The sequence below is a fragment of the Epinephelus lanceolatus genome, chromosome 21 (assembly GCF_041903045.1).
Source record: "Epinephelus lanceolatus isolate andai-2023 chromosome 21, ASM4190304v1, whole genome shotgun sequence".
Lineage (NCBI taxonomy): Eukaryota > Metazoa > Chordata > Actinopteri > Perciformes > Serranidae > Epinephelus > Epinephelus lanceolatus.
The window spans coordinates 5,709,761-5,732,789 of record NC_135754.1 but is presented as its reverse complement, the minus strand read 5'-3'; the positions used below and the strand labels follow the sequence as shown (position 1 = coordinate 5,732,789).

The 23,029-nt window shown below is 40.8% G+C and overlaps 22 non-coding genes across 22 annotated transcripts; all 22 read right to left on the bottom strand.

Moving 5' to 3' along the window:
• Nucleotides 1-9,128: 9,128 nt before the first annotated feature.
• On the bottom strand, nt 9,129-9,201 carry trnal-gag (transfer RNA leucine (anticodon GAG)). Its single transcript has one exon. It is a non-coding gene; the product is annotated as a tRNA-Leu (tRNA).
• A 242-nt stretch (nt 9,202-9,443) lies between these two features.
• On the bottom strand, nt 9,444-9,516 carry trnak-uuu (transfer RNA lysine (anticodon UUU)). Its single transcript has one exon. It is a non-coding gene; the product is annotated as a tRNA-Lys (tRNA).
• Nucleotides 9,517-10,103: 587 nt separating this feature from the next.
• Nucleotides 10,104-10,176, bottom strand: trnaf-gaa (transfer RNA phenylalanine (anticodon GAA)). The gene has a single exon. It is a non-coding gene; the product is annotated as a tRNA-Phe (tRNA).
• Nucleotides 10,177-10,541: 365 nt separating this feature from the next.
• trnak-uuu (transfer RNA lysine (anticodon UUU)) lies at nt 10,542-10,614 on the bottom strand. The gene has a single exon. It is a non-coding gene; the product is annotated as a tRNA-Lys (tRNA).
• Nucleotides 10,615-11,189: 575 nt separating this feature from the next.
• On the bottom strand, nt 11,190-11,262 carry trnaf-gaa (transfer RNA phenylalanine (anticodon GAA)). The gene has a single exon. It is a non-coding gene; the product is annotated as a tRNA-Phe (tRNA).
• A 365-nt stretch (nt 11,263-11,627) lies between these two features.
• trnak-uuu (transfer RNA lysine (anticodon UUU)) lies at nt 11,628-11,700 on the bottom strand. The gene has a single exon. It is a non-coding gene; the product is annotated as a tRNA-Lys (tRNA).
• Nucleotides 11,701-12,275: 575 nt separating this feature from the next.
• trnaf-gaa (transfer RNA phenylalanine (anticodon GAA)) lies at nt 12,276-12,348 on the bottom strand. The gene has a single exon. It is a non-coding gene; the product is annotated as a tRNA-Phe (tRNA).
• A 365-nt stretch (nt 12,349-12,713) lies between these two features.
• trnak-uuu (transfer RNA lysine (anticodon UUU)) lies at nt 12,714-12,786 on the bottom strand. The gene has a single exon. It is a non-coding gene; the product is annotated as a tRNA-Lys (tRNA).
• Nucleotides 12,787-13,799: 1,013 nt separating this feature from the next.
• On the bottom strand, nt 13,800-13,872 carry trnak-uuu (transfer RNA lysine (anticodon UUU)). Its single transcript has one exon. It is a non-coding gene; the product is annotated as a tRNA-Lys (tRNA).
• A 575-nt stretch (nt 13,873-14,447) lies between these two features.
• On the bottom strand, nt 14,448-14,520 carry trnaf-gaa (transfer RNA phenylalanine (anticodon GAA)). The gene has a single exon. It is a non-coding gene; the product is annotated as a tRNA-Phe (tRNA).
• Nucleotides 14,521-14,885: 365 nt separating this feature from the next.
• trnak-uuu (transfer RNA lysine (anticodon UUU)) lies at nt 14,886-14,958 on the bottom strand. Its single transcript has one exon. It is a non-coding gene; the product is annotated as a tRNA-Lys (tRNA).
• Nucleotides 14,959-15,983: 1,025 nt separating this feature from the next.
• trnak-uuu (transfer RNA lysine (anticodon UUU)) lies at nt 15,984-16,056 on the bottom strand. The gene has a single exon. It is a non-coding gene; the product is annotated as a tRNA-Lys (tRNA).
• A 575-nt stretch (nt 16,057-16,631) lies between these two features.
• trnaf-gaa (transfer RNA phenylalanine (anticodon GAA)) lies at nt 16,632-16,704 on the bottom strand. Its single transcript has one exon. It is a non-coding gene; the product is annotated as a tRNA-Phe (tRNA).
• A 365-nt stretch (nt 16,705-17,069) lies between these two features.
• trnak-uuu (transfer RNA lysine (anticodon UUU)) lies at nt 17,070-17,142 on the bottom strand. Its single transcript has one exon. It is a non-coding gene; the product is annotated as a tRNA-Lys (tRNA).
• Nucleotides 17,143-17,717: 575 nt separating this feature from the next.
• Nucleotides 17,718-17,790, bottom strand: trnaf-gaa (transfer RNA phenylalanine (anticodon GAA)). The gene has a single exon. It is a non-coding gene; the product is annotated as a tRNA-Phe (tRNA).
• Nucleotides 17,791-18,155: 365 nt separating this feature from the next.
• On the bottom strand, nt 18,156-18,228 carry trnak-uuu (transfer RNA lysine (anticodon UUU)). Its single transcript has one exon. It is a non-coding gene; the product is annotated as a tRNA-Lys (tRNA).
• A 1,025-nt stretch (nt 18,229-19,253) lies between these two features.
• Nucleotides 19,254-19,326, bottom strand: trnak-uuu (transfer RNA lysine (anticodon UUU)). Its single transcript has one exon. It is a non-coding gene; the product is annotated as a tRNA-Lys (tRNA).
• A 575-nt stretch (nt 19,327-19,901) lies between these two features.
• trnaf-gaa (transfer RNA phenylalanine (anticodon GAA)) lies at nt 19,902-19,974 on the bottom strand. The gene has a single exon. It is a non-coding gene; the product is annotated as a tRNA-Phe (tRNA).
• Nucleotides 19,975-20,339: 365 nt separating this feature from the next.
• trnak-uuu (transfer RNA lysine (anticodon UUU)) lies at nt 20,340-20,412 on the bottom strand. Its single transcript has one exon. It is a non-coding gene; the product is annotated as a tRNA-Lys (tRNA).
• A 1,025-nt stretch (nt 20,413-21,437) lies between these two features.
• Nucleotides 21,438-21,510, bottom strand: trnak-uuu (transfer RNA lysine (anticodon UUU)). The gene has a single exon. It is a non-coding gene; the product is annotated as a tRNA-Lys (tRNA).
• A 575-nt stretch (nt 21,511-22,085) lies between these two features.
• trnaf-gaa (transfer RNA phenylalanine (anticodon GAA)) lies at nt 22,086-22,158 on the bottom strand. The gene has a single exon. It is a non-coding gene; the product is annotated as a tRNA-Phe (tRNA).
• A 365-nt stretch (nt 22,159-22,523) lies between these two features.
• On the bottom strand, nt 22,524-22,596 carry trnak-uuu (transfer RNA lysine (anticodon UUU)). Its single transcript has one exon. It is a non-coding gene; the product is annotated as a tRNA-Lys (tRNA).
• Nucleotides 22,597-23,029: the final 433 nt, after the last annotated feature.

Below are 23,029 nucleotides of genomic sequence, written 5' to 3'. Positions count from 1 at the left end.
AGTGTAAAAGCAATCTACTGTCTCAGAGCATTTGTTTAATGTGTTGTAAGGAGAGCTATTGTGTATACAAGCTGATGGCAAAGAATTTGTCACCTGTACTTCATCAGTTAGTAAGTTAATTTGACACTTGATGTTTTGGCTTGTGGTTTATTTGGTTTTATATTGTAGGAAGAATCAAAATATGATCTTTTACAATCTTGTCACACCTTTTCACATTGATTTTTAGTAGTCATACGAGTTTATGACTTTTATTTGATAGTAATGAAAGAAGCATCATACTTGTCTGCAGTTAGACACGCACTGGCACTCCTAGACTGTCCTGTAGCAGCTCTTCTCTGCTCCTGTGGCAGCTCGACTCCTCTCCTCACCATGGATGCATTAAGAGAATTCTGGTGGTGTTGCTGTCTTGTGTGTGAAAAAAAAATTGGATGACAAGAGACTTGTTGAGGTCGAGAAATATCCCAAGCTAAACAACCGATCATCACCCAATCATTATTTAGACAATGGCCAAGAAGATATTGCCTGGCAAAACATAGCTCTGGAAATCTGCTGTTCAAGTGAGAAAACAAGTTTAATAAGGGGCTCTCCACATATGATTTTACGTTAATGCAGATGTGAGAGAGGTACAGATCTTTCAGTAAAAGTAGTAATAAGTTTGTGTGGTCGTCTGTTAATGAGCTGCAGTGCGACGCATCCGTTGTGTGCAAGGGGCAGCACTTGACGCGCATCACATGACGCACGCCGGTTTGTTTTCAGCTTTACAGCTATCTGTGTAAGTAATGCTACCTGGCTTCATGGCTACCTCTCAACATTACAAACAGAATCTACAGGAATACATTAAATTCATAAGACTCCAAATGTGCTTTGAAAAAATCAGGACAGTAGAATGTCACAGTGTATTCTTCATTTGATATTGAGCCAGAGTGCACAATACCAGGGCCCCAAAACTGAAGCACCTAAATAGAATTGAACCGTCATCACCTGTGCTTCTCCTACCGTGACCGTGTCAAATGGTGAATGGACTTGCATTTGTGTAGCACCATAGTCTTCTAACCATCCAAAATGCTTTTACACTACATGCCATTCTCACACATGTCTACTGTACAAGGTGCCACTTGCTCATAACTTACTTCAACTTCATCAGACTGGTGTGGCTGATGTTTTGATTCATAGCCGACCTGCTCTACCTCCTGAACCACAGCTGCCCATCAATCTTTTGTGGAGAAAAGCCTACTGATGTAAAATCTACTTTTTGATAAATTAAAGCTAACAAATTTCAGTTTGAACTTTCTGTGGAACACAAGTCTGAGGTAGTTGCATGAGTTAGCATCAAACTCTGCAAGATGAACCAGTGGAGACTGGAGGGAGGACAGTGGGCACTACGTTTCCAAATGTTAACGCAGCCATGTTAACCTGCAATGCTTTTTTGAATATGAAAAACAAGGTCTGTTCTACAACAAGAAATAAATGTTGTAAAAATATCATAGAAAGCATTAAATTAAACTTTCTCGTACATGTAGACTCTCTCTTAAAACACTAATTTGATGTTTTTAAACTTATAAGTAAACTGTTGAAGCTCCTTGAAAATCATTGCTTCTTTTCATGTTTTGCAAGTCAGAACCTTATAATTCCAAGCAGAAAGTGAGTTTTTAGGATTTAATTAGAAGGTTCTATCTGCATTTGACCTGTCCCTAAAACCCCCATTGACAAAGCTGACAGATTTTGATATTTTACATTTGGAATAACTTTAAGATGTCTGTCATTTTCATATACGAAAGAGACTTGTTCCTTATATCATTTTTGCCATTTGGAATGCAAAAACTTGGAAGCTTAATATCTCAAAAACCACTCAGAACGCAGATAAAACCCTATAATTCTAAGGTTAGCAGTCTCCTGATCAAAGGTAAGAATCTAATATTTTCTGTTTGTTATGATGTTTTGGTTTTGTTTTCAGTGTAATTTCATGTTCTTTACTCTTTATTATATCTACTGCCCCAAAGAGACAAATAGAAGTACAAAGTACAGTTTATTCACAACTACGAACCTGTTAAACAAGAGAAAGGAGAAAAAGTGGGGACTCCTTACCTCTGAAATGGTCCTGAGGTCTGAATATGTGTCAATTTCTCCATTATTTATTATCCTTTTGTAATGATGGGTACTGAAACCTGGTATTAAACAAGCCCCGGGGCTAAATTATCAAAAACTGTAGTATTGATAAGCTCCGACGTTATTGGTTCTTATATCAGTACTTTTAAACATTTTGGTTTAATTCATGATCATCCTGCAGCCTCTCACCTGCACTCTGTGCGGAGGCTGAACTGCTCCACATACACACACACATCCACACACACTTACACAACACGGAGTAAAGTCAGCGAACAGCAGAGAGGCTGCAGTTGAAACAAAGTGATAATAACGTGAAAATGGAAAGAGTTGATGCCAGCTACGCTCAATATTGTAAGTAGGGATGGGTATCGTTAAGATTTTAACTCTTATCGATACTGCTTATTGATCCGGTATTTTAACGGTACTCTTATCGATACTTTTTGAGGAAGAAAAAAACAAATTAAGAACATAAATTGCTTTATTTTCTCAATTCTCATTATGCAATAAAATAGTTTTTAACAAAACATTTTACAACTTGAAATATAAAATACATAAAATAATAGTGTTGTCATGGTACCAAAATTGGGACCCATGGTACGATACCAATGAAAGTATCACGGTTCTGAGTAGTATCACAATACCACAGCAAGAATGAGGCAGATGTGCCTTTTGTCATTTATAAAAAGATAAATCACTTTTCTATAGTACATCAATGATATTTCAGTGGAATAAATTACTTACCGACTTATTCATACTTCAAAAACAGCATCAATAAGTGATTAACATAGGGGGGATCAAAATAAAATAAATAAATAAATGAAATAAAAATCAACCAGCCACCCTCCTCCCCTGACAAGTAAAGAACAGTCCCTTCATAAGTAAAGAACAGTCCCTAAAGTGCGCTGAGGTTTGTGGGCCGTTACCTGCCACAAAGAGTAATGTGAACCGCTTGTTTCCCCTCTGACATGCCACATACCTGTGTGCCGCCACGGCTTGGCTGTTCAGGTACTTCTGGACAGTCATGACACCAACAAAGAGGAAAATACTGGACCTGGAGCCAGGCTTCTCCGTCGCCGTTAAGCCGTTATCTTGCGCCGCGGAGCACTATGGCCGCCGTATTTGACAGGAATAAGTATTCCTGTGTGTGTCTGTGACCCCCGTTCAACCCACAACCGACAGGATTCTGCTGCTGGTTGAAATCTGTACTCGCACAGCGTGCTCCTGAATGATTTCTTTTATTTGCACAAAACTATTTTTAGTCGCAAATGCAGTAAAATGCTCGCACCGTAGAGCTCTGTGGAAAACAAATCACTGTAGCATATATAAACAAATCTAGCCTACAAGTAAAAATATTAGGTATTCTAGGTATGTTAGGTATTCTAGGTATTTTATATGGTGAACATTAATCACTATGGATATATAGACCAGAGGGGGGGAAATCCCACGCACCCAGCCCAGGCTATAATTATGGTTATATTCATGTATTTAGAAGTATCTGAAAAATACACAAATAAAATCCCAAATCTGAAACCCAATTTAGTAAATAGGGTCGCAAAATAGCTAATGGTTATTAACTCCATGTGTTGGCTGCTAGCATAATGTTACAAACCTGGACTGGATGTAGATGAACTAGCTGTGCTAGGGCAGTCAAACACTGTACATCTTTCTGTCTGAATATGATGCACTTTCGCAAGGTGTTTTGACAAATTACTAGTGTTGCCGCCCTTACACGCAAAACATTTGTCACACTTGTGACAACGCGCTGTGTCTGCATCAACTCTTGTAATGTAAAGCCACACTTTTGACCGTTTGGCTCTCTCCGCCATCGTTATCTATCTAAAGGTAGGATACGAGCTTGAGTTGGTGTATGCGCAACTGCTCCAGGACCGATAGGAGAACCGTTAAGGTCAGAGCTTATCAGTACTGTGGTCTTGAAGAATGTAGCCCCGGGGCTCGTTCAGTACCGGAGTTTGGTACTAGCCCAGATGCTCAGACCCTTGCTCCTTGCCCTAAACCATCAAAGGTGGGGTAATTGATCACAGACTCTCTAACCTGAACCAGAAAGTTAGAAGTGCAAGCACAGGGTTTGCAACTAGCTTTCCAGCAACAAGGAACTAAGTAAGTTAGCACCCAGCATCTAACTCTGCAAGGACCCCGAGCGACTGGCTTCCTCGGATCAGAACCTTTGGAACAAGGACACAGCAACGACTGCACCTGGAACCACAGCTCTTCCCAGCCTTCTTCTGCCAGCTAACAAAGCAGCACACCACCAAGTGACTCTTTGTCCCATCCACTCAAGGATCGGTAAAGTAACAACTGGGCATAACTTCATCAAGCTGCTTTACAGGCTAAGCAAGACTGTTTAACTTGTATGTGATTTAATGCTGTCATTGAGTTATTGTTGTGATTGTTTGCAGTTAGGTTATTGATTAGTTGGCTTCACCACAGCTAAGTGTTTAGTTTGCTAATACTGTTCACAAACAGATTCTTGCATGCAACTAAACAATCTCTGCACTAATCCAGACCGTCTGCAACACAAAGCACATTGACATAAACTCATTAACAAATAGGCTTTCAACAGAGCTACACCCAAACAGGCATCTCAAAGTTCCCGCTTCTTTTCCTTTGTCTTTGTCCTGACCACACGGTCAGACAGACACCTCCCCCTGAAGCAAGCCTTGATTCGGCCATCTTGTAGTTCTCTGTTTTCAGCCATTTTGTTTTGCAGGCCAAACGGCTCTTTGATCATCACACCTGCCTTTGTCTTTCTCTCTCTGTCTCGCACACACACATGAGACTGATATCTTTAACTGGCTATCATTTCCCTTTACGGGAATGGTGCCCCACGAGGTGATTTAATGTTAATTAAGTCACATTATTTAACATAATTCTTAATTATTATTAATAATTATTAATTATTTCTGATAGCCAGTTAAATCCCTACATATTTGGTGCCCCTTGGTGAGACCTAATATGTTGATCCCAACATATTTGGTGCCTCTGTGTGAAACCTAAAATTATGTTCCCAAAATATATATGCTGATCCCAACATATTTGGTGCCCCTTGGTGAGGCCTAATATGTTGATCCCAACCTAGAATTGTCAAATAGTGTCGTAAAAAAGTAAATTTACTGAATATATCAAATATTCAGTAGATTTACTATTCAAACTATCATGTTATTATTATTATTATAATTATTATTATTATTGGTGAGAAATTATAACAGAGGAATACATTTGCCGTTTTAATATCAAGAACACTTTTGTGTTTTTGTGTGTATACAGGATGTTGTTGAATCAGGGAATCCTTGTGTCCACCACAACAAAGGATCCTAATTGACTTTACATTGGCATTGTTTCTGTGGTACCGGCACGTAATTTCAACCCATTACGTGCTGCCACCACGGAATGCGGTGTTAAGAGGTCGTGGTCATTTCACATATTTCTGTGAGATCAGGTTGCAAATGTCATTTGCAAAATAAGTTCCTCTTTGCAGTGCAGACTCTGTAATGATGACCTTTAATGTTGGCTTATCAATGGTTAAAGTAAATAATGGACTGGAATGCCTGCATGCATGGTCAAAAGTTCCAGCGCTGTTATACTGAATATCAGCACTCATGGAATGCCTCCTGTCCAATCAAATTGCATGGTCAGAACTAACTGTTATGTGAATAACATCAAAACAAGTTGAACCTTGATCCACAAGTGAAATGTCCAAATGAAGAGTATAAATATAACTTAGCAAACGCAGTCTTCTGTTATTGTATTGTGATGGTCAGGTGGCTTCTGCTGACTTGGACTATTTCTTTTGAGTTAAGATTATGTTATAAAAGTATTTTAAACATCATTCTGCTTTTCCCCCCCAATTCCTTATGCTTGTATCCATCCACTGAATTTTTACGCATATGTCAGCATTGCAATTCTGCACTCGTCAGGGAAAACCTAGGCTTTGTAATGATGTTCAGTGTTTCTGCAATATATAGCACTGGCCAGAAGAGGGAGGACTTGATCTCACAACTGTTCATATACATACAAACACACCAAGCACATATGAATCCGCTTGCCTTCACCCCCTGCATCTCAGATGAAGTCAATAACAAAAACAAAATCAGAGAGAAAAGCGGATTTGAGTGAGAGAAAGAAAAAAAGATTTTACTTGTCATAGAGGCAGGGAGCCAACCTCAGCTGTGTTGTACTCGAGTTGTACATTAGTCAGAATGACACAGCCCCAGCAGCACTGCATCACATACAGGAATTTCTTACATCACCAAAACATGCCAAATGTAATTTCTGGTTTTGATTGCAGCTTTATGATGACTATGAATAAATATAAAGAATTTTATTCATATTCTGTGGTGTAATAAAAGCAGTCGCACTGAGGCAACATTAAGTTTTGTTCATGTCACATTATTCTGACAGCTGAATAAACTGTAGGCAAGTATAATACTCTAAAACATATCACAAGTCTAAAGAGAAAAAAACCTAAATAAACCTATCAAGACACATACAATACTACTTCTACTGCTACTACTACTACAAATAATTATGTTAATAATAAAATATCAATAATAAGCAGCACTTGTATTTTACATTGGATACATAGATATGATTTATAGATGCTTTTTTAGGCACTCTGGTATGACAGCAGAGCTTTTCTCTCTCTCTCTCTCTCTCTCTCTCTCTCTCTCTCTCTCTCTCTCACACACACACAAACACACACTTCGACAGAGATCATGGGATGGGAGAGGACAATTAGGATTAAGTAATATCTTTAAAAAGATACAAAAAAAAATTACTGAGCCTTTTTAAAATATGAAACATATTTGTGATCCATTTGAAAAGCTACATTACTCATCTTTTCATATGAAAAATTACCCTGGGAATCCAGAGTTCTCGCGAGAGCACAATTTGAATTTGCTCAGTGAGTCACTCTGGCAATCAGTAATGATGCTCATTACCCATGCCGCTGGAGCCCAGCTGCACCAATCACATCGGTGTATCTTATATAGGCGTGCCAGAGGCGAGCTAAACAGATGACGACAGCGCTGCGAAGATGAAGTCTGGAATCAGTCGGAAAACATTGCAAGATGGCTACGGATGAACACCAGCTGTTTGAAACAGCTTTAGCCGCTACAATGAACGAGTAAGACTTGGCTTTTTCTCTAAAAGAGGAACAGAAGACGGCGCTCGAGTCTTTCCTTTGCAAGAGGGACATTTTTGCTGTTTTGCCGACAGGATACAGCAAGAGTCTAATCTACCAGTTAGCTCCGCTGGTAGCACTCTGGATACGTCACCCCGTGTATTGTTCTGATTGGTCGTAGTGTTATCCAATTGCGTGCAGTGATATTTTCAAATGCATGCTTGGTGCCGCCCCTCGAGTTGGGCCATTTGCATTACTCATAGCCAGACCCTAAATCTTTATTTGGGTCTGGATTTCCAGGCTAATGAAAAATCACATAATCACGTAATTTGAGCTTTTAAGCCTCTCTTAGCTCATAATTTTGGTTTTACAGCCTCGACTGTTTTGGTTCAGTCTCAGCGCTCTCATCAACATTATTACACTGTTTCCAGCAAGAAAGCTCTATAAACCCACTAAAAACCACCTGCTCACCAGCAAACAGCAGCTACAAGCTAGCAGGTGAACTCAGTGGAGCATGTAAAGAGACAGATATCTTTCTCAGGAGTAGGAGGAGACTATACCAGAGCTAAAAAGAGAGTCAATAAGTGTGTTTATATGGACATGGATAACTGGTTATTGAGTATTCCATTTATCTATTTGAGTGTGTAAACACCACATCTTATTTACAGAAACTGGGGTAAAACCTTATCCTGTTTATGAGAAACCCAAATGTGCTAGGTGGAGTACTCTAAAAGAAATCAAGATGCTGTATGTATATACCTCATTCTGGTGATTGAGGGCCGCTGGCTATCTGCACAGCCGTGGCTGTTACCTTGGTGACCAGTGTTGGAACAAAAAGTTCCAAAAGTAACGTGTTACAGTAACATTTTACGTTTTAGCTGTAGCGAAGTAATATAACGCGTTGCCAACAGGATTTTGGGTAATATTATTACATTTACAGTGTCATGGAACATGTTACCACCCAAAATAAACTAAAGGTTGTTGTGTTGTCAGGTCATTAAACAATAGATTATGGAAAGGTGCCGGTGATCGGCACATGGCGTTCCTGCTGTACTGTGTGTTATCAAGTTCAGTGTGTTTCCATTCATACACTCACAAGGTATACAACATATCCTGTTCTACTTTTGTGCCCAAAGGCTGCCTGAAAGCAGCTGGGGTAAGGAGCTGGCCTCTAGTTTGTTTTTCCCTCGTCCCTGTGATCAGCACAACTGGGTGATGTTAGTATATGTTGAATGTGTTTCCATTCACATCCCGTACAACTGCAGAGCAATGCTGGCACACAGTCCCATTCTTATGCATAACTCTCTGCTGTTGTAAATGACTGGCACAGTGGGAACCGGCAGGTGGGTCCTCCAACTCCAGCATATTGATTTGTGCTCATCACAGTGACTTGATCACATGCCATTATGTTTGCTGTGCTAACCTCAACATTTCTTGACTGTGATTCATATCACAGGCGAAAAAATATTTATCTATATCTCAAAATTGTTAACCTTTGATCCTCTACTTGACCGTCCCTGTGTCCAAGGCTATTCATTTATTTCAAAAGATCTACGCTAAAATTACACTATATCATCCCACTATTATTAATATAAGCAGGGGATTTTAATACAATCAACTTGTGTCAGGGTGGTTCTGAGTTTTGCAGACCGCAGCTGCTCCAAATTGTTGAAATAAAGTGTGATGTACAAGCCTTGCACACCAGGGGAAGAGTTGTCAAGTTTTCATGTACACAGTCTTGGATATGCTCATTGCTATGACTTTCAATTGTGCCACTTCACAGGAGCAGCAGAGGGAATGCATCCCAATGCAAGTTCACACATGAATATGGCACATTAATGTACATGTGTGGTTTCTGTAAATAGAGAATGCTTGACTCTCTTGCAGAAACTCAGGATTGAAGTGGGGACCTTTAGATTCTCAGTCTAACGCTCTCCCAGCTGAGCTATTTCGGCCCTCAGTGTGCACAGTGAGTGCTGTTGCAATGCATTTTATCTGCAACCTAGGTACTACCGTCAAAATTACACTCAACTGTCATGGACAGTGCAAGGGAAGCTTTGCAAATTTTCTTAGATGCACAAATGGAAAGAGCTGTTCTGCTACTGGTCAAGTGTTGGGTTTGAAGTCAACAGCATTATTGCAAGGTGTCTTCCATTGAGAGAAACACTTGTGGGGAGTGTTGAAAGTGTCAACAGAATGCCTGAACAGGGACTTGAACCCTGGACCCTCAGATTAAAAGTCTGATGCTCTACCGTCTGAGCTATCCAGGCTCTGACAGGTGCATCTTTTCTTACAAAAAAACCCCAAAAAACATCTGTATATTCAGATTGTCAGATTTTGAACATTGCGTAAGACATGTCTTACTAGGGAACACATCTGAAGAGCAGAGGCAGGATTTTATATTGACTTTGAAGAACCATATGTGTTGGTTATATTACTTTCACACTTGAAAGAGTTGGATAAAAATGCCATCTTGACCAGTTTAAGTGCAACGCTAACTATACCTTTAAAAAACTTTGAATACTCAGCAATTTTTCGTGAACCTCTGTCAGATATGAAACCAATGAATAGGCACAATCATTTCTACAATCAACTTGTGTCAGGGTGGTTCTGAGTTTTGCAGACCGCAGCTGCTCCATATTGTTGAAATAAAGGGTGATGTACAAGCCTTGCACACCAGGGGAAGAGTTGTCAAGTTTTCATGTACACAGTCTTGGATATGCTCTTTGCTATGACTTTCAATTGTGCCACTTCAAAGGAGCAGCAGAGGGAATGCATCCCAATGCAAGTTCACACAGGAATATGGCACATTAATGTACATGTGTGGTTTCTGTAAATAGACAACGCTTGACTCTCTTGCAGAAACTCAGGATTGAACTGGGGATCTTTAGATCTTCAGTCTAACGCTCTCCCAGCTGAGCTATTTCGGCCCTCAATGTGCACAGTGAGTGGTGTTGCAATGCATTTTATCTGCCAGCTAGGTACTACCGTCAAAATTTGCAAGTGTTCTAGCAAGTCACCAATAAACTCTGAATGGTTGGAAGAAATGAAAGGTGCCATAACAGTGCAAAACCATCCATTCCATTCCTCAGGCATCTGATGGTTGCAAAGAGGCTTTTTCACACTCAATTGTCATGGACATTGCAAGGAAAGCTTTGCAAATTTTCTTAGATGCACAAATGGAAAGAGCTGTTCTGCTACTGGTCAAGTGTTGGGTTTGAAGTCAACAGCATTATCGCAAGGTGTCTTCCACTGAGAGAAACACTTGTGGGGAGTGTTGAAAGTGTCAACAGAACGCCTGAACAGGGACTTGAACCCTGGACCCTCAGATTAAAAGTCTGATGCTCTACCGTCTGAGCTATCCAGGCTCTGACAGGTGCATCTTTTCTTACAAAAAAACCCCAAAAAACATCGGTATATTCAGATTGTCAGATTTTGAACATTGCGTAAGACATGTCTTACTAGGGAACACATCTGAAGAGCAGAGGCAGGATTTTATATTGACTTTGAAGAACCATATGTGTTGGTTATATTACTTTCACACTTGAAAGAGTTGGATAAAAATGCCATCTTGACCAGTTTGAGTACAACGCTAACTATACCTTTAAAAAACTTTGAATACTCAGCAATTTTTCGTGAACCTCTGTCAGATATAAAGCCAATGAATAGGCACAATCATTTCTACAATCAACTTGTGTCAGGGTGGTTCTGAGTTTTGCAGACTGCAGCTGCTCCATATTGTTGAAATAAAGGGTGATGTACAAGCCTTGCACACCAGGGGAAGAGTTGTCAAGTTTTCATGTACACAGTCTTGGATATGCTCTTTGCTATGACTTTCAATTGTGCCACTTCAAAGGAGCAGCAGAGGGAATGCATCCCAATGCAAGTTTACACATGAATATTGCATGTGTAGTGTCTGTAAATAGACAATGCTTGCCTCTCTTGCCAAAACCCAGGATTGAAGTGGGGACCTTTAGATCTTCAGTCTAACGCGCTCCCAGCTGAGCTATTTCGGCCCTCAGTGTGCACAGTGAGTGCTGTTGCAATGCATTTTATCTGCCACCTAAGTACTGCCGTCAAAATTTGCAAGTGTTCCAGCAAGTCACCAATAAACTTTGAATGGTTGGAAGAAATGAAAGGCGCCATAACAGTGCAAAACCATCCATTCCATTCGTCAGGCATCTGATGATTGCAAAGAGGCTTTTTCACACTCAATTGTCATGGACATTGCAAGGAAAGCTTTGCAAATGTTCTTAGATGCACAAATGGAAAGAGCTGTTCTGCTACTGGTCAAGTGTTGGGTTTGAAGTCAACAGCATTATTGCAACGTGTCTTCCACTGAGAGAAACACTTGTGGGGAGTGTTGAAAGTGTCAACAGAACGCCTGAACAGGGACTTGAACCCTGGACCCTCAGATTAAAAGTCTGATGCTCTACCGTCTGAGCTATCCAGGCTCTGACAGGTGCATCTTTTCTTACAAAAAAACCCCAAAAAACATCGATATATTCAGATTGTCAGATTTTGAACATTGCGTAAGACATGTCTTACTAGGGAACACATCTGAAGAGCAGAGGCAGGATTTTATATTGACTTTGAAGAACCATATGTGTTGGTTATATTACTTTCACACTTGAAAGAGTTGGATAAAAATGCCATCTTGACCAGTTTAAGTGCAACGCTAACTATACCTTTAAAAAACTTTGAATACTCAGCAATTTTTCGTGAACCTCTGTCAGATATGAAACCAATGAATAGGCACAATCATTTCTACAATCAACTTGTGTCAGGGTGGTTCTGAGTTTTGCAGACCGCAGCTGCTCCATATTGTTGAAATAAAGGGTGATGTACAAGCCTTGCACACCAGGGGAAGAGTTGTCAAGTTTTCATGTACACAGTCTTGGATATGCTCTTTGCTATGACTTTCAGTTGTGCCACTTCAAAGGAGCAACAGAGGGAATGCATCCCAATGCAAGTTTACACATGAATATTGCATGTGTAGTTTCTGTAAATAGAGAATGCTTGCCTCTCTTGCCAAAACCCAGGATTGAAGTGGGGACCTTCAGATCTTCAGTCTAACGCTCTCCCAGCTGAGCGATTTCGGCCCTCAGTGGGCACAGTGAGTGCTGTTGCAATGCATTTTATCTGCCAGCTAGGTACTACTGTCAAAATTTGCAAGTGTTCCAGCAAGTCACCAATAAACTTTGAATGGTTGGAAGAAATGAAAGGCACCATAACAGTGCAAAACCATGCATTCCATTCGTCAGGCATCTGATGATTGCAAAGAGGCTTTTTCACAGTCAATTGTCATGGACATTGCAAGGGAAGCTTTGCAAATTTTCTTAGATGCACAAGTGGAAAGAGCTGTTCTGCTACTGGTCAAGTGTTGGGTTTGAAGTCAACAGCATTATTGCAAGGTGTCTTCCATTGAGAGAAACACTTGTGGGGAGCGTTGAAAGTGTCAACAGAACGCCTGAAGAGGGACTTGAACCTTGGACCCTCAGATTAAAAGTCTGATACTCTACCGTCTGAGCTACCCAGGCTCTGAAAGGTGCATCTTTTCTTACAAAAAAACCCCAAAAAACATCGATATATTCAGATTGTCAGATTTTGAACATTGCGTAAGACATGTCTTACTAGGGAACACATCTGAAGAGCAGAGGCAGGATTTTATATTGACTTTGAAGAACCATATGTGTTGGTTATATTACTTTCACACTTGAAAGAGTTGGATAAAAATGCCATCTTGACCAGTTTAAGTGCAACGCTAACTATACCTTTAAAAAACTTTGAATACTCAGCAATTTTTCGTGAACCTCTGTCAGATATGAAACCAATGAATAGGCACAATCATTTCTACAATCAACTTGTGTCAGGGTGGTTCTGAGTTTTGCAGACCGCAGCTGCTCCATATTGTTGAAATAAAGGGTGATGTACAAGCCTTGCACACCAGGGGAAGAGTTGTCAAGTTTTCATGTACACAGTCTTGGATATGCTCTTTGCTATGACTTTCAGTTGTGCCACTTCAAAGGAGCAACAGAGGGAATGCATCCCAATGCAAGTTTACACATGAATATTGCATGTGTAGTTTCTGTAAATAGACAATGCTTGCCTCTCTTGCAGAAACCCAGGATTGAAGTGGGGAACTTCAGATCTTCAGTCTAACGCTCTCCCAGCTGAGCGATTTCGGCCCTCAGTGTGCACAGTGAGTGCTGTTGCAATGCATTTTATCTGCCAGCTAGGTACTACTGTCAAAATTTGCAAGTGTTCCAGCAAGTCACCAATAAACTTTGAATGGTTGGAAGAAATGAAAGGCACCATAACAGTGCAAAACCATGCATTCCATTCGTCAGGCATCTGATGATTGCAAAGAGGCTTTTTCACAGTCAATTGTCATGGACATTGCAAGGGAAGCTTTGCAAATTTTCTTAGATGCACAAATGGAAAGAGCTGTTCTGCTACTGGTCAAGTGTTGGGTTTGAAGTCAACAGCATTATTGCAAGGTGTCTTCCATTGAGAGAAACACTTGTAGGGAGCGTTGAAAGTGTCAACAGAATGCCTGAACAGGGACTTGAAACCTGGACCCTCAGATTAAAAGTCTGATGCTCTACCGTCTGAGCTACCCAGGCTCTGAAAGGTGCATCTTTTCTTACAAAAAAACCCCAAAAAACATCTGTATATTCAGATTGTCAGATTTTGAACATTGCGTAAGACATGTCTTACTAGGGAACACATCTGAAGAGCAGAGGCAGGATTTTATATTGACTTTGAAGAACCATATGTGTTGGTTATATTACTTTCACACTTGAAAGAGTTGGATAAAAATGCCATCTTGACCAGTTTAAGTGCAACGCTAACTATACCTTTAAAAAACTTTGAATACTCAGCAATTTTTCGTGAACCTCTGTCAGATATGAAACCAATGAATAGGCACAATCATTTCTACAATCAACTTGTGTCAGGGTGGTTCTGAGTTTTGCAGACCGCAGCTGCTCCATATTGTTGAAATAAAGGGTGATGTACAAGCCTTGCACACCAGGGGAAGAGTTGTCAAGTTTTCATGTACACAGTCTTGGATATGCTCTTTGCTATGACTTTCAATTGTGCCACTTCAAAGGAGCAGCAGAGGGAATGCATCCCAATGCAAGTTTACACATGAATATTGCATGTGTAGTTTCTGTAAATAGACAATGCTTGCCTCTCTTGCCAAAACCCAGGAGTGAAGTGGGGACCTTTAGATCTTCAGTCTAACGCTCTCCCAGCTGAGCTATTTCGGCCCTCAGTGTGCACAGTGAGTGCTGTTGCAATGCATTTTATCTGCCAGCTAGGTACTACCGTCAAAATTTGCAAGTGTTCCAGCAAGTCACCAATAAACTTTGAATGGTTGGAAGAAATGAAAGGCGCCATAACAGTGCAAAACCATCCATTCCATTCGTCAGGCATCTGATGATTGCAAAGAGGCTTTTTCACACTCAATTGTCATGGACATTGCAAGGAAAGCCATGCAAATTTTCTTAGATGCACAAATGGAAAGAGCTGTTCTGCTACTGGTCAAGTGTTGGGTTTGAAGTCAACAGCATTATTGCAAGGTGTCTTCCACTGAGAGAAACACTTGTGGGGAGTGTTGAAAGTGTCAACAGAACGCCTGAACAGGGACTTGAACCCTGGACCCTCAGATTAAAAGTCTGATGCTCTACCGTCTGAGCTATCCAGGCTCTGACAGGTGCATCTTTTCTTACAAAAAAACCCCAAAAAACATCGGTATATTCAGATTGTCAGATTTTGAACATTGCGTAAGACATGTCTTACTGGGGAACACATCTGAAGAGCAGAGGCAGGATTTTATATTGACTTTGAAGAACCATATGTGTTGGTTATATTACTTTCACACTTGAAAGAGTTGGATAAAAATGCCATCTTGACCAGTTTAAGTGCAACGCTAACTATACCTTTAAAAAACTTTGAATACTCAGCAATTTTTCGTGAACCTCTGTCAGATATGAAACCAATGAATAGGCACAATCATTTCTACAATCAACTTGTGTCAGGGTGGTTCTGAGTTTTGCAGACCGCAGCTGCTCCATATTGTTGAAATAAAGGGTGATGTACAAGCCTTGCACACCAGGGGAAGAGTTGTCAAGTTTTCATGTACACAGTCTTGGATATGCTCTTTGCTATGACTTTCAATTGTGCCACCTCACAGGAGCAGCAGAGGGAATGCATCCCAATGCAAGTTCACACAGGAATATGGCACATTAATGTACATGTGTGGTTTCTGTAAATAGACAACGCTTGACTCTCTTGCAGAATCTCAGGATTGAACTGGGGATCTTTAGATCTTCAGTCTAACGTTCTCCCAGCTGAGCTATTTCGGCCCTCAGTGGGCACAGTGAGTGCTGTTGCAATGCATTTTATCTGCCAGCTAGGTACTACCGTCAAAATTTGCAAGTGTTCCAGCAAGTCACCAATAAACTTTGAATGGTTGGAAGAAATGAAAGGCGCCATAACAGTGCAAAACCATCCATTCCACTCGTCAGGCATCTGATGATTGCAAAGAGGCTTTTTCACACTCAATTGTCATGGACATTGCAAGGAAAGCTTTGCAAATTTTCTTAGATGCACAAATGGAAAGAGCTGTTCTGCCACTGGTCAAGTGTTGGGTTTGAAGTCAACAGCATTATTGCAAGGTGTCTTCCACTGAGAGAAACACTTGTGGGGAGTGTTGAAAGTGTCAACAGAACGCCTGAACAGGGACTTGAACCCTGGACCCTCAGATTAAAAGTCTGATGCTCTACCGTCTGAGCTATCCAGGCTCTGACAGGTGCATCTTTTCTTACAAAAAAACCCCAAAAAACATCGGTATATTCAGATTGTCAGATTTTGAACATTGCGTAAGACATGTCTTACTAGGGAACACATCTGAAGAGCAGAGGCAGGATTTTATATTGACTTTGAAGAACCATATGTGTTGGTTATATTACTTTCACACTTGAAAGAGTTGGATAAAAATGCCATCTTGACCAGTTTAAGTGCAACGCTAACTATACCTTTAAAAAACTTTGAATACTCAGCAATTTTTCGTGAACCTCTGTCAGATATGAAACCAATGAATAGTCACAATCATTTCTACAATCAACTTGTGTCAGGGTGGTTCTGAGTTTTGCAGACCGCAGCTGCTCCATATTGTTGAAATAAAGGGTGATGTACAAGCCTTGCACACCAGGGGAAGAGTTGTCAAGTTTTCATGTACACAGTCTTGGATACGCTCTTTGCTATGACTTTCAATTGTGCCACTTCAAAGGAGCAGCAGAGGGAATGCATCCCAATGCAAGTTTACACATGAATATTGCATGTGTAGTTTCTGTAAATAGACAATGCTTGCCTCTCTTGCCAAAACCCAGGATTGAAGTGGGGACTTTTAGATCTTCAGTCTAACGCTCTCCCAGCTGAGCTATTTCGGCCCTCAGTGTGCACAGTGAGTGCTGTTGCAATGCATTTTATCTGCCAGCTAGGTACTACCGTCAAAATTTGCAAGTGTTCCAGCAAGTCACCAATAAACTTTGAATGGTTGGAAGAAATGAAAGGCGCCATAACAGTGCAAAACCATCCATTCCACTCGTCAGGCATCTGATGATTGCAAAGAGGCTTTTTCACACTCAATTGTCATGGACATTGCAAGGAAAGCTTTGCAAATGTTCTTAGATGCACAAATGGAAAGAGCTGTTCTGCTACTGGTCAAGTGTTGGGTTTGAAGTCAACAGCATTATTGCAAGGTGTCTTCCACTGAGAGAAACACTTGTGGGGAGTGTTGAAAGTGTCAACAGAATGCCTGAACAGGGACTTGAACCCTGGACCCTCAGATTAAAAGTCTGATGCTCTACCGTCTGAGCTATCCAGGCTCTGACAGGTGCATCTTTTCTTACAAAAAAACCCCAAAAAACATCTGTATATTCAGATTGTCAGATTTTGAACATTGCGTAAGACATGTCTTACTAGGGAACACATCTGAAGAGCAGAGGCAGGATTTTATATTGACTTTGAAGAACCATATGTGTTGGTTATATTACTTTCACACTTGAAAGAGTTGGATAAAAATGCCATCTTGACCAGTTTGAGTGCAACGCTAACTATACCTTTAAAAAACTTTGAATACTCAGCAATTTTTCGTGAACCTCTGTCAGATATGAAACCAATGAATAGGCACAATCATTTCTACAATCAACTTGTGTCAGGGTGGTTCTGAGTTTTGCAGACTGCAGCTGCTCCATATTGTTGAAATAAAGGGTGATGTACAAGCCTTGCACACCAGGGGAAGAGTTGTCAAGTTTTCATGTACACAGTCTTGGATATGCTCTTTGCTATGACTTTCAATTGTGCCACTTCAAAGGAGCAGCAGAGGGAATGCATCCCAATGCAAGTTTACACATGAATATTGCATGTGTAGTTTCTGTAAATAGACAATGCTTGCCTCTCTTGCCAAAACCCAGGAGTGAAGTGGGGACCTTTAGATCTTCAGTCTAACGCTCTCCCAGCTGAGCTATTTCGGCCCTCAGTGGGCACAGTGAGTGCTGTTGCAATGCATTTTATCTGCCAGCTAGGTACTACCGTCAAAATTTGCAAGTGTTCCAGCAAGTCACCAATAAACTTTGAATGGTTGGAAGAAATGAAAGGCGCCATAACAGTGCAAAACCATCCATTCCACTCGTCAGGCATCTGATGATTGCAAAGAGGCTTTTTCACACTCAATTGTCATGGACATTGCAAGGAAAGCTTTGCAAATTTTCTTAGATGCACAAATGGAAAGAGCTGTTCTGCCACTGGTCAAGTGTTGGGTTTGAAGTCAACAGCATTATTGCAAGGTGTCTTCCACTGAGAGAAACACTTGTGGGGAGTGTTGAAAGTGTCAACAGAACGCCTGAACAGGGACTTGAACCCTGGACCCTCAGATTAAAAGTCTGATGCTCTACCGTCTGAGCTATCCAGGCTCTGACAGATGCATCTTTTCTTACAAAAAAACCCCAAAAAACATCTGTATATTCAGATTGTCAGATTTTGAACATTGCGTAAGACATGTCTTACTAGGGAACACATCTGAAGAGCAGAGGCAGGATTTTATATTGACTTTGAAGAACCATATGTGTTGGTTATATTACTTTCACACTTGAAAGAGTTGGATAAAAATGCCATCTTGACCAGTTTAAGTGCAACGCTAGCTATACCTTTAAAAAACTTTGAATACTCAGCAATTTTTCGTGAACCTCTGTCAGATATGAAACCAATGAATAGGCACAATCATTTCTACAATCAACTTGTGTCAGGGTGGTTCTGAGTTTTGCAGACCGCAGCTGCTCCATATTGTTGAAATAAAGGGTGATGTACAAGCCTTGCACACCAGGGGAAGAGTTGTCAAGTTTTCATGTACACAGTCTTGGATATGCTCTTTGCTATGACTTTCAATTGTGCCACTTCAAAGGAGCAGCAGAGGGAATGCATCCCAATGCAAGTTCACACAGGAATATGGCACATTAATGTACATGTGTGGTTTCTGTAAATAGACAACGCTTGACTCTCTTGCAGAAACTCAGGATTGAAGTGGGGATCTTTAGATCTTCAGTCTAACGTTCTCCCAGCTGAGCTATTTCGGCCCTCAGTGGGCACAGTGAGTGCTGTTGCAATGCATTTTATCTGCCAGCTAGGTACTACCGTCAAAATTTGCAAGTGTTCCAGCAAGTCACCAATAAACTTTGAATGGTTGGAAGAAATGAAAGGCGCCATAACAGTGCAAAACCATCCATTCCACTCGTCAGGCATCTGATGATTGCAAAGAGGCTTTTTCACACTCAATTGTCATGGACATTGCAAGGAAAGCTTTGCAAATTTTCTTAGATGCACAAATGGAAAGAGCTGTTCTGCCACTGGTCAAGTGTTGGGTTTGAAGTCAACAGCATTATTGCAAGGTGTCTTCCACTGAGAGAAACACTTGTGGGGAGTGTTGAAAGTGTCAACAGAACGCCTGAACAGGGACTTGAACCCTGGACCCTCAGATTAAAAGTCTGATGCTCTACCGTCTGAGCTATCCAGGCTCTGACAGGTGCATCTTTTCTTACAAAAAAACCCCAAAAAACATCTGTATATTCAGATTGTCAGATTTTGAACATTGCGTAAGACATGTCTTACTAGGGAACACATCTGAAGAGCAGAGGCAGGATTTTATATTGACTTTGAAGAACCATATGTGTTGGTTATATTACTTTCACACTTGAAAGAGTTGGATAAAAATGCCATCTTGACCAGTTTAAGTGCAACGCTAACTATACCTTTAAAAAACTTTGAATACTCAGCAATTTTTCGTGAACCTCTGTCAGATATGAAACCAATGAATAGGCACAATCATTTCTACAATCAACTTGTGTCAGGGTGGTTCTGAGTTTTGCAGACTGCAGCTGCTCCATATTGTTGAAATAAAGGGTGATGTACAAGCCTTGCACACCAGGGGAAGAGTTGTCAAGTTTTCATGTACACAGTCTTGGATATGCTCTTTGCTATGACTTTCAATTGTGCCACTTCAAAGGAGCAGCAGAGGGAATGCATCCCAATGCAAGTTTACACATGAATATTGCATGTGTAGTTTCTGTAAATAGACAATGCTTGCCTCTCTTGCCAAAACCCAGGATTGAAGTGGGGACCTTTAGATCTTCAGTCTAACGCTCTCCCAGCTGAGCTATTTCGGCCCTCAATGTGCACAGTGAGTGCTGTTGCAATGCATTTTATCTGCCAGCTAGGTACTACCGTCAAAATTTGCAAGTGTTCCAGCAAGTCACCAATAAACTTTGAATGGTTGGAAGAAATGAAAGGCGCCATAACAGTGCAAAACCATCCATTCCACTCGTCAGGCATCTGATGATTGCAAAGAGGCTTTTTCACACTCAATTGTCATGGACATTGCAAGGAAAGCTTTGCAAATTTTCTTAGATGCACAAATGGAAAGAGCTGTTCTGCCACTGGTCAAGTGTTGGGTTTGAAGTCAACAGCATTATTGCAAGGTGTCTTCCACTGAGAGAAACACTTGTGGGGAGTGTTTAAAGTGTCAACAGAACGCCTGAACAGGGACTTGAACCCTGGACCCTCAGATTAAAAGTCTGATGCTCTACCGTCTGAGCTATCCAGGCTCTGACAGGTGCATCTTTTCTTACAAAAAAACCCCAAAAAACATCTGTATATTCAGATTGTCAGATTTTGAACATTGCGTAAGACATGTCTTACTAGGGAACACATCTGAAGAGCAGAGGCAGGATTTTATATTGACTTTGAAGAACCATATGTGTTGGTTATATTACTTTCACACTTGAAAGAGTTGGATAAAAATGCCATCTTGACCAGTTTAAGTGCAACGCTAACTATACCTTTAAAAAACTTTGAATACTCAGCAATTTTTCGTGAACCTCTGTCAGATATGAAACCAATGAATAGGCACAATCATTTCTACAATCAACTTGTGTCAGGGTGGTTCTGAGTTTTGCAGACCGCAGCTGCTCCATATTGTTGAAATAAAGGGTGATGTACAAGCCTTGCACACCAGGGGAAGAGTTGTCAAGTTTTCATGTACACAGTCTTGGATATGCTCTTTGCTATGACTTTCAATTGTGCCACTTCAAAGGAGCAGCAGAGGGAATGCATCCCAATGCAAGTTCACACAGGAATATGGCACATCAATGTACATGTGTGGTTTCTGTAAATAGACAATGCTTGACTCTCTTGCAGAAACTCAGGATTGAACTGGGGACCTTTGGATCTTCAGTCTAACGCTCTCCCAGGTGAGCTATTTCGGCCCTCAGTGGGCACAGTGAGTGGTGTTGCAATGCATTTTATCTGCCAGCTAGGTACTACCGTCAAAATTTGCAAGTGTTCCAGCAAGTCACCAATAAACTTTGAATGGTTGGAAGAAATGAAAGGCGCCATAACAGTGCAAAACCATCCATTCCATTCGTCAGGCATCTGATGGTTGCAAAGAGGCTTTTTCACACTCAATTGTCATGGACATTGCAAGGAAAGCTTTGCAAATGTTCTTAGATGCACAAATGGAAAGAGCTGTTCTGCTACTGGTCAAGTGTTGGGTTTGAAGTCAACAGCATTATTGCAAGGTGTCTTCCACTGAGAGAAACACTTGTGGGGAGTGTTGAAAGTGTCAACAGAACGCCTGAACAGGGACTTGAACCCTGGACCCTCAGATTAAAAGTCTGATGCTCTACCGTCTGAGCTATCCAGGCTCTGACAGGTGCATCTTTTCTTACAAAAAAACCCCAAAAAACATCGATATATTCAGATTGTCAGATTTTGAACATTGCGTAAGACATGTCTTACTAGGGAACACATCTGAAGAGCAGAGGCAGGATTTTATATTGACTTTGAAGAACCATATGTGTTGGTTATATTACTTTCACACTTGAAAGAGTTGGATAAAAATGCCATCTTGACCAGTTTGAGTGCAACGCTAACTATACCTTTAAAAAACTTTGAATACTCAGCAATTTTTCGTGAACCTCTGTCAGATATGAAACCAATGAATAGGCACAATCATTTCTACAATCAACTTGTGTCAGGGTGGTTCTGAGTTTTGCAGACTGCAGCTGCTCCATATTGTTGAAATAAAGGGTGATGTACAAGCCTTGCACACCAGGGGAAGAGTTGTCAAGTTTTCATGTACACAGTCTTGGATACGCTCTTTGCTATGACTTTCAATTGTGCCACTTCAAAGGAGCAGCAGAGGGAATGCATCCCAATGCAAGTTTACACATGAATATTGCATGTGTAGTTTCTGTAAATAGACAATGCTTGCCTCTCTTGCCAAAACCCAGGATTGAAGTGGGGACTTTTAGATCTTCAGTCTAACGCTCTCCCAGCTGAGCTATTTCGGCCCTCAGTGTGCACAGTGAGTGCTGTTGCAATGCATTTTATCTGCCAGCTAGGTACTACCGTCAAAATTTGCAAGTGTTCCAGCAAGTCACCAATAAACTTTGAATGGTTGGAAGAAATGAAAGGCGCCATAACAGTGCAAAACCATCCATTCCATTTGTCAGGCATCTGATGATTGCAAAGAGGCTTTTTCACACTCAATTGTCATGGACATTGCAAGGAAAGCTTTGCAAATTTTCTTAGATGCACAAATGGAAAGAGCTGTTCTGCTACTGGTCAAGTGTTGGGTTTGAAGTCAACAGCATTATTGCAAGGTGTCTTCCACTGAGAGAAACACTTGTGGGGAGTGTTGAAAGTGTCAACAGAATGCCTGAACAGGGACTTGAACCCTGGACCCTCAGATTAAAAGTCTGATGCTCTACCGTCTGAGCTATCCAGGCTCTGACAGGTGCATCTTTTCTTACAAAAAAACCCCAAAAAACATCTGTATATTCAGATTGTCAGATTTTGAACATTGCGTAAGACATGTCTTACTAGGGAACACATCTGAAGAGCAGAGGCAGGATTTTATATTGACTTTGAAGAACCATATGTGTTGGTTATATTACTTTCACACTTGAAAGAGTTGGATAAAAATGCCATCTTGACCAGTTTGAGTGCAACGCTAACTATACCTTTAAAAAACTTTGAATACTCAGCAATTTTTCGTGAACCTCTGTCAGATATGAAACCAATGAATAGGCACAATCATTTCTACAATCAACTTGTGTCAGGGTGGTTCTGAGTTTTGCAGACTGCAGCTGCTCCATATTGTTGAAATAAAGGGTGATGTACAAGCCTTGCACACCAGGGGAAGAGTTGTCAAGTTTTCAT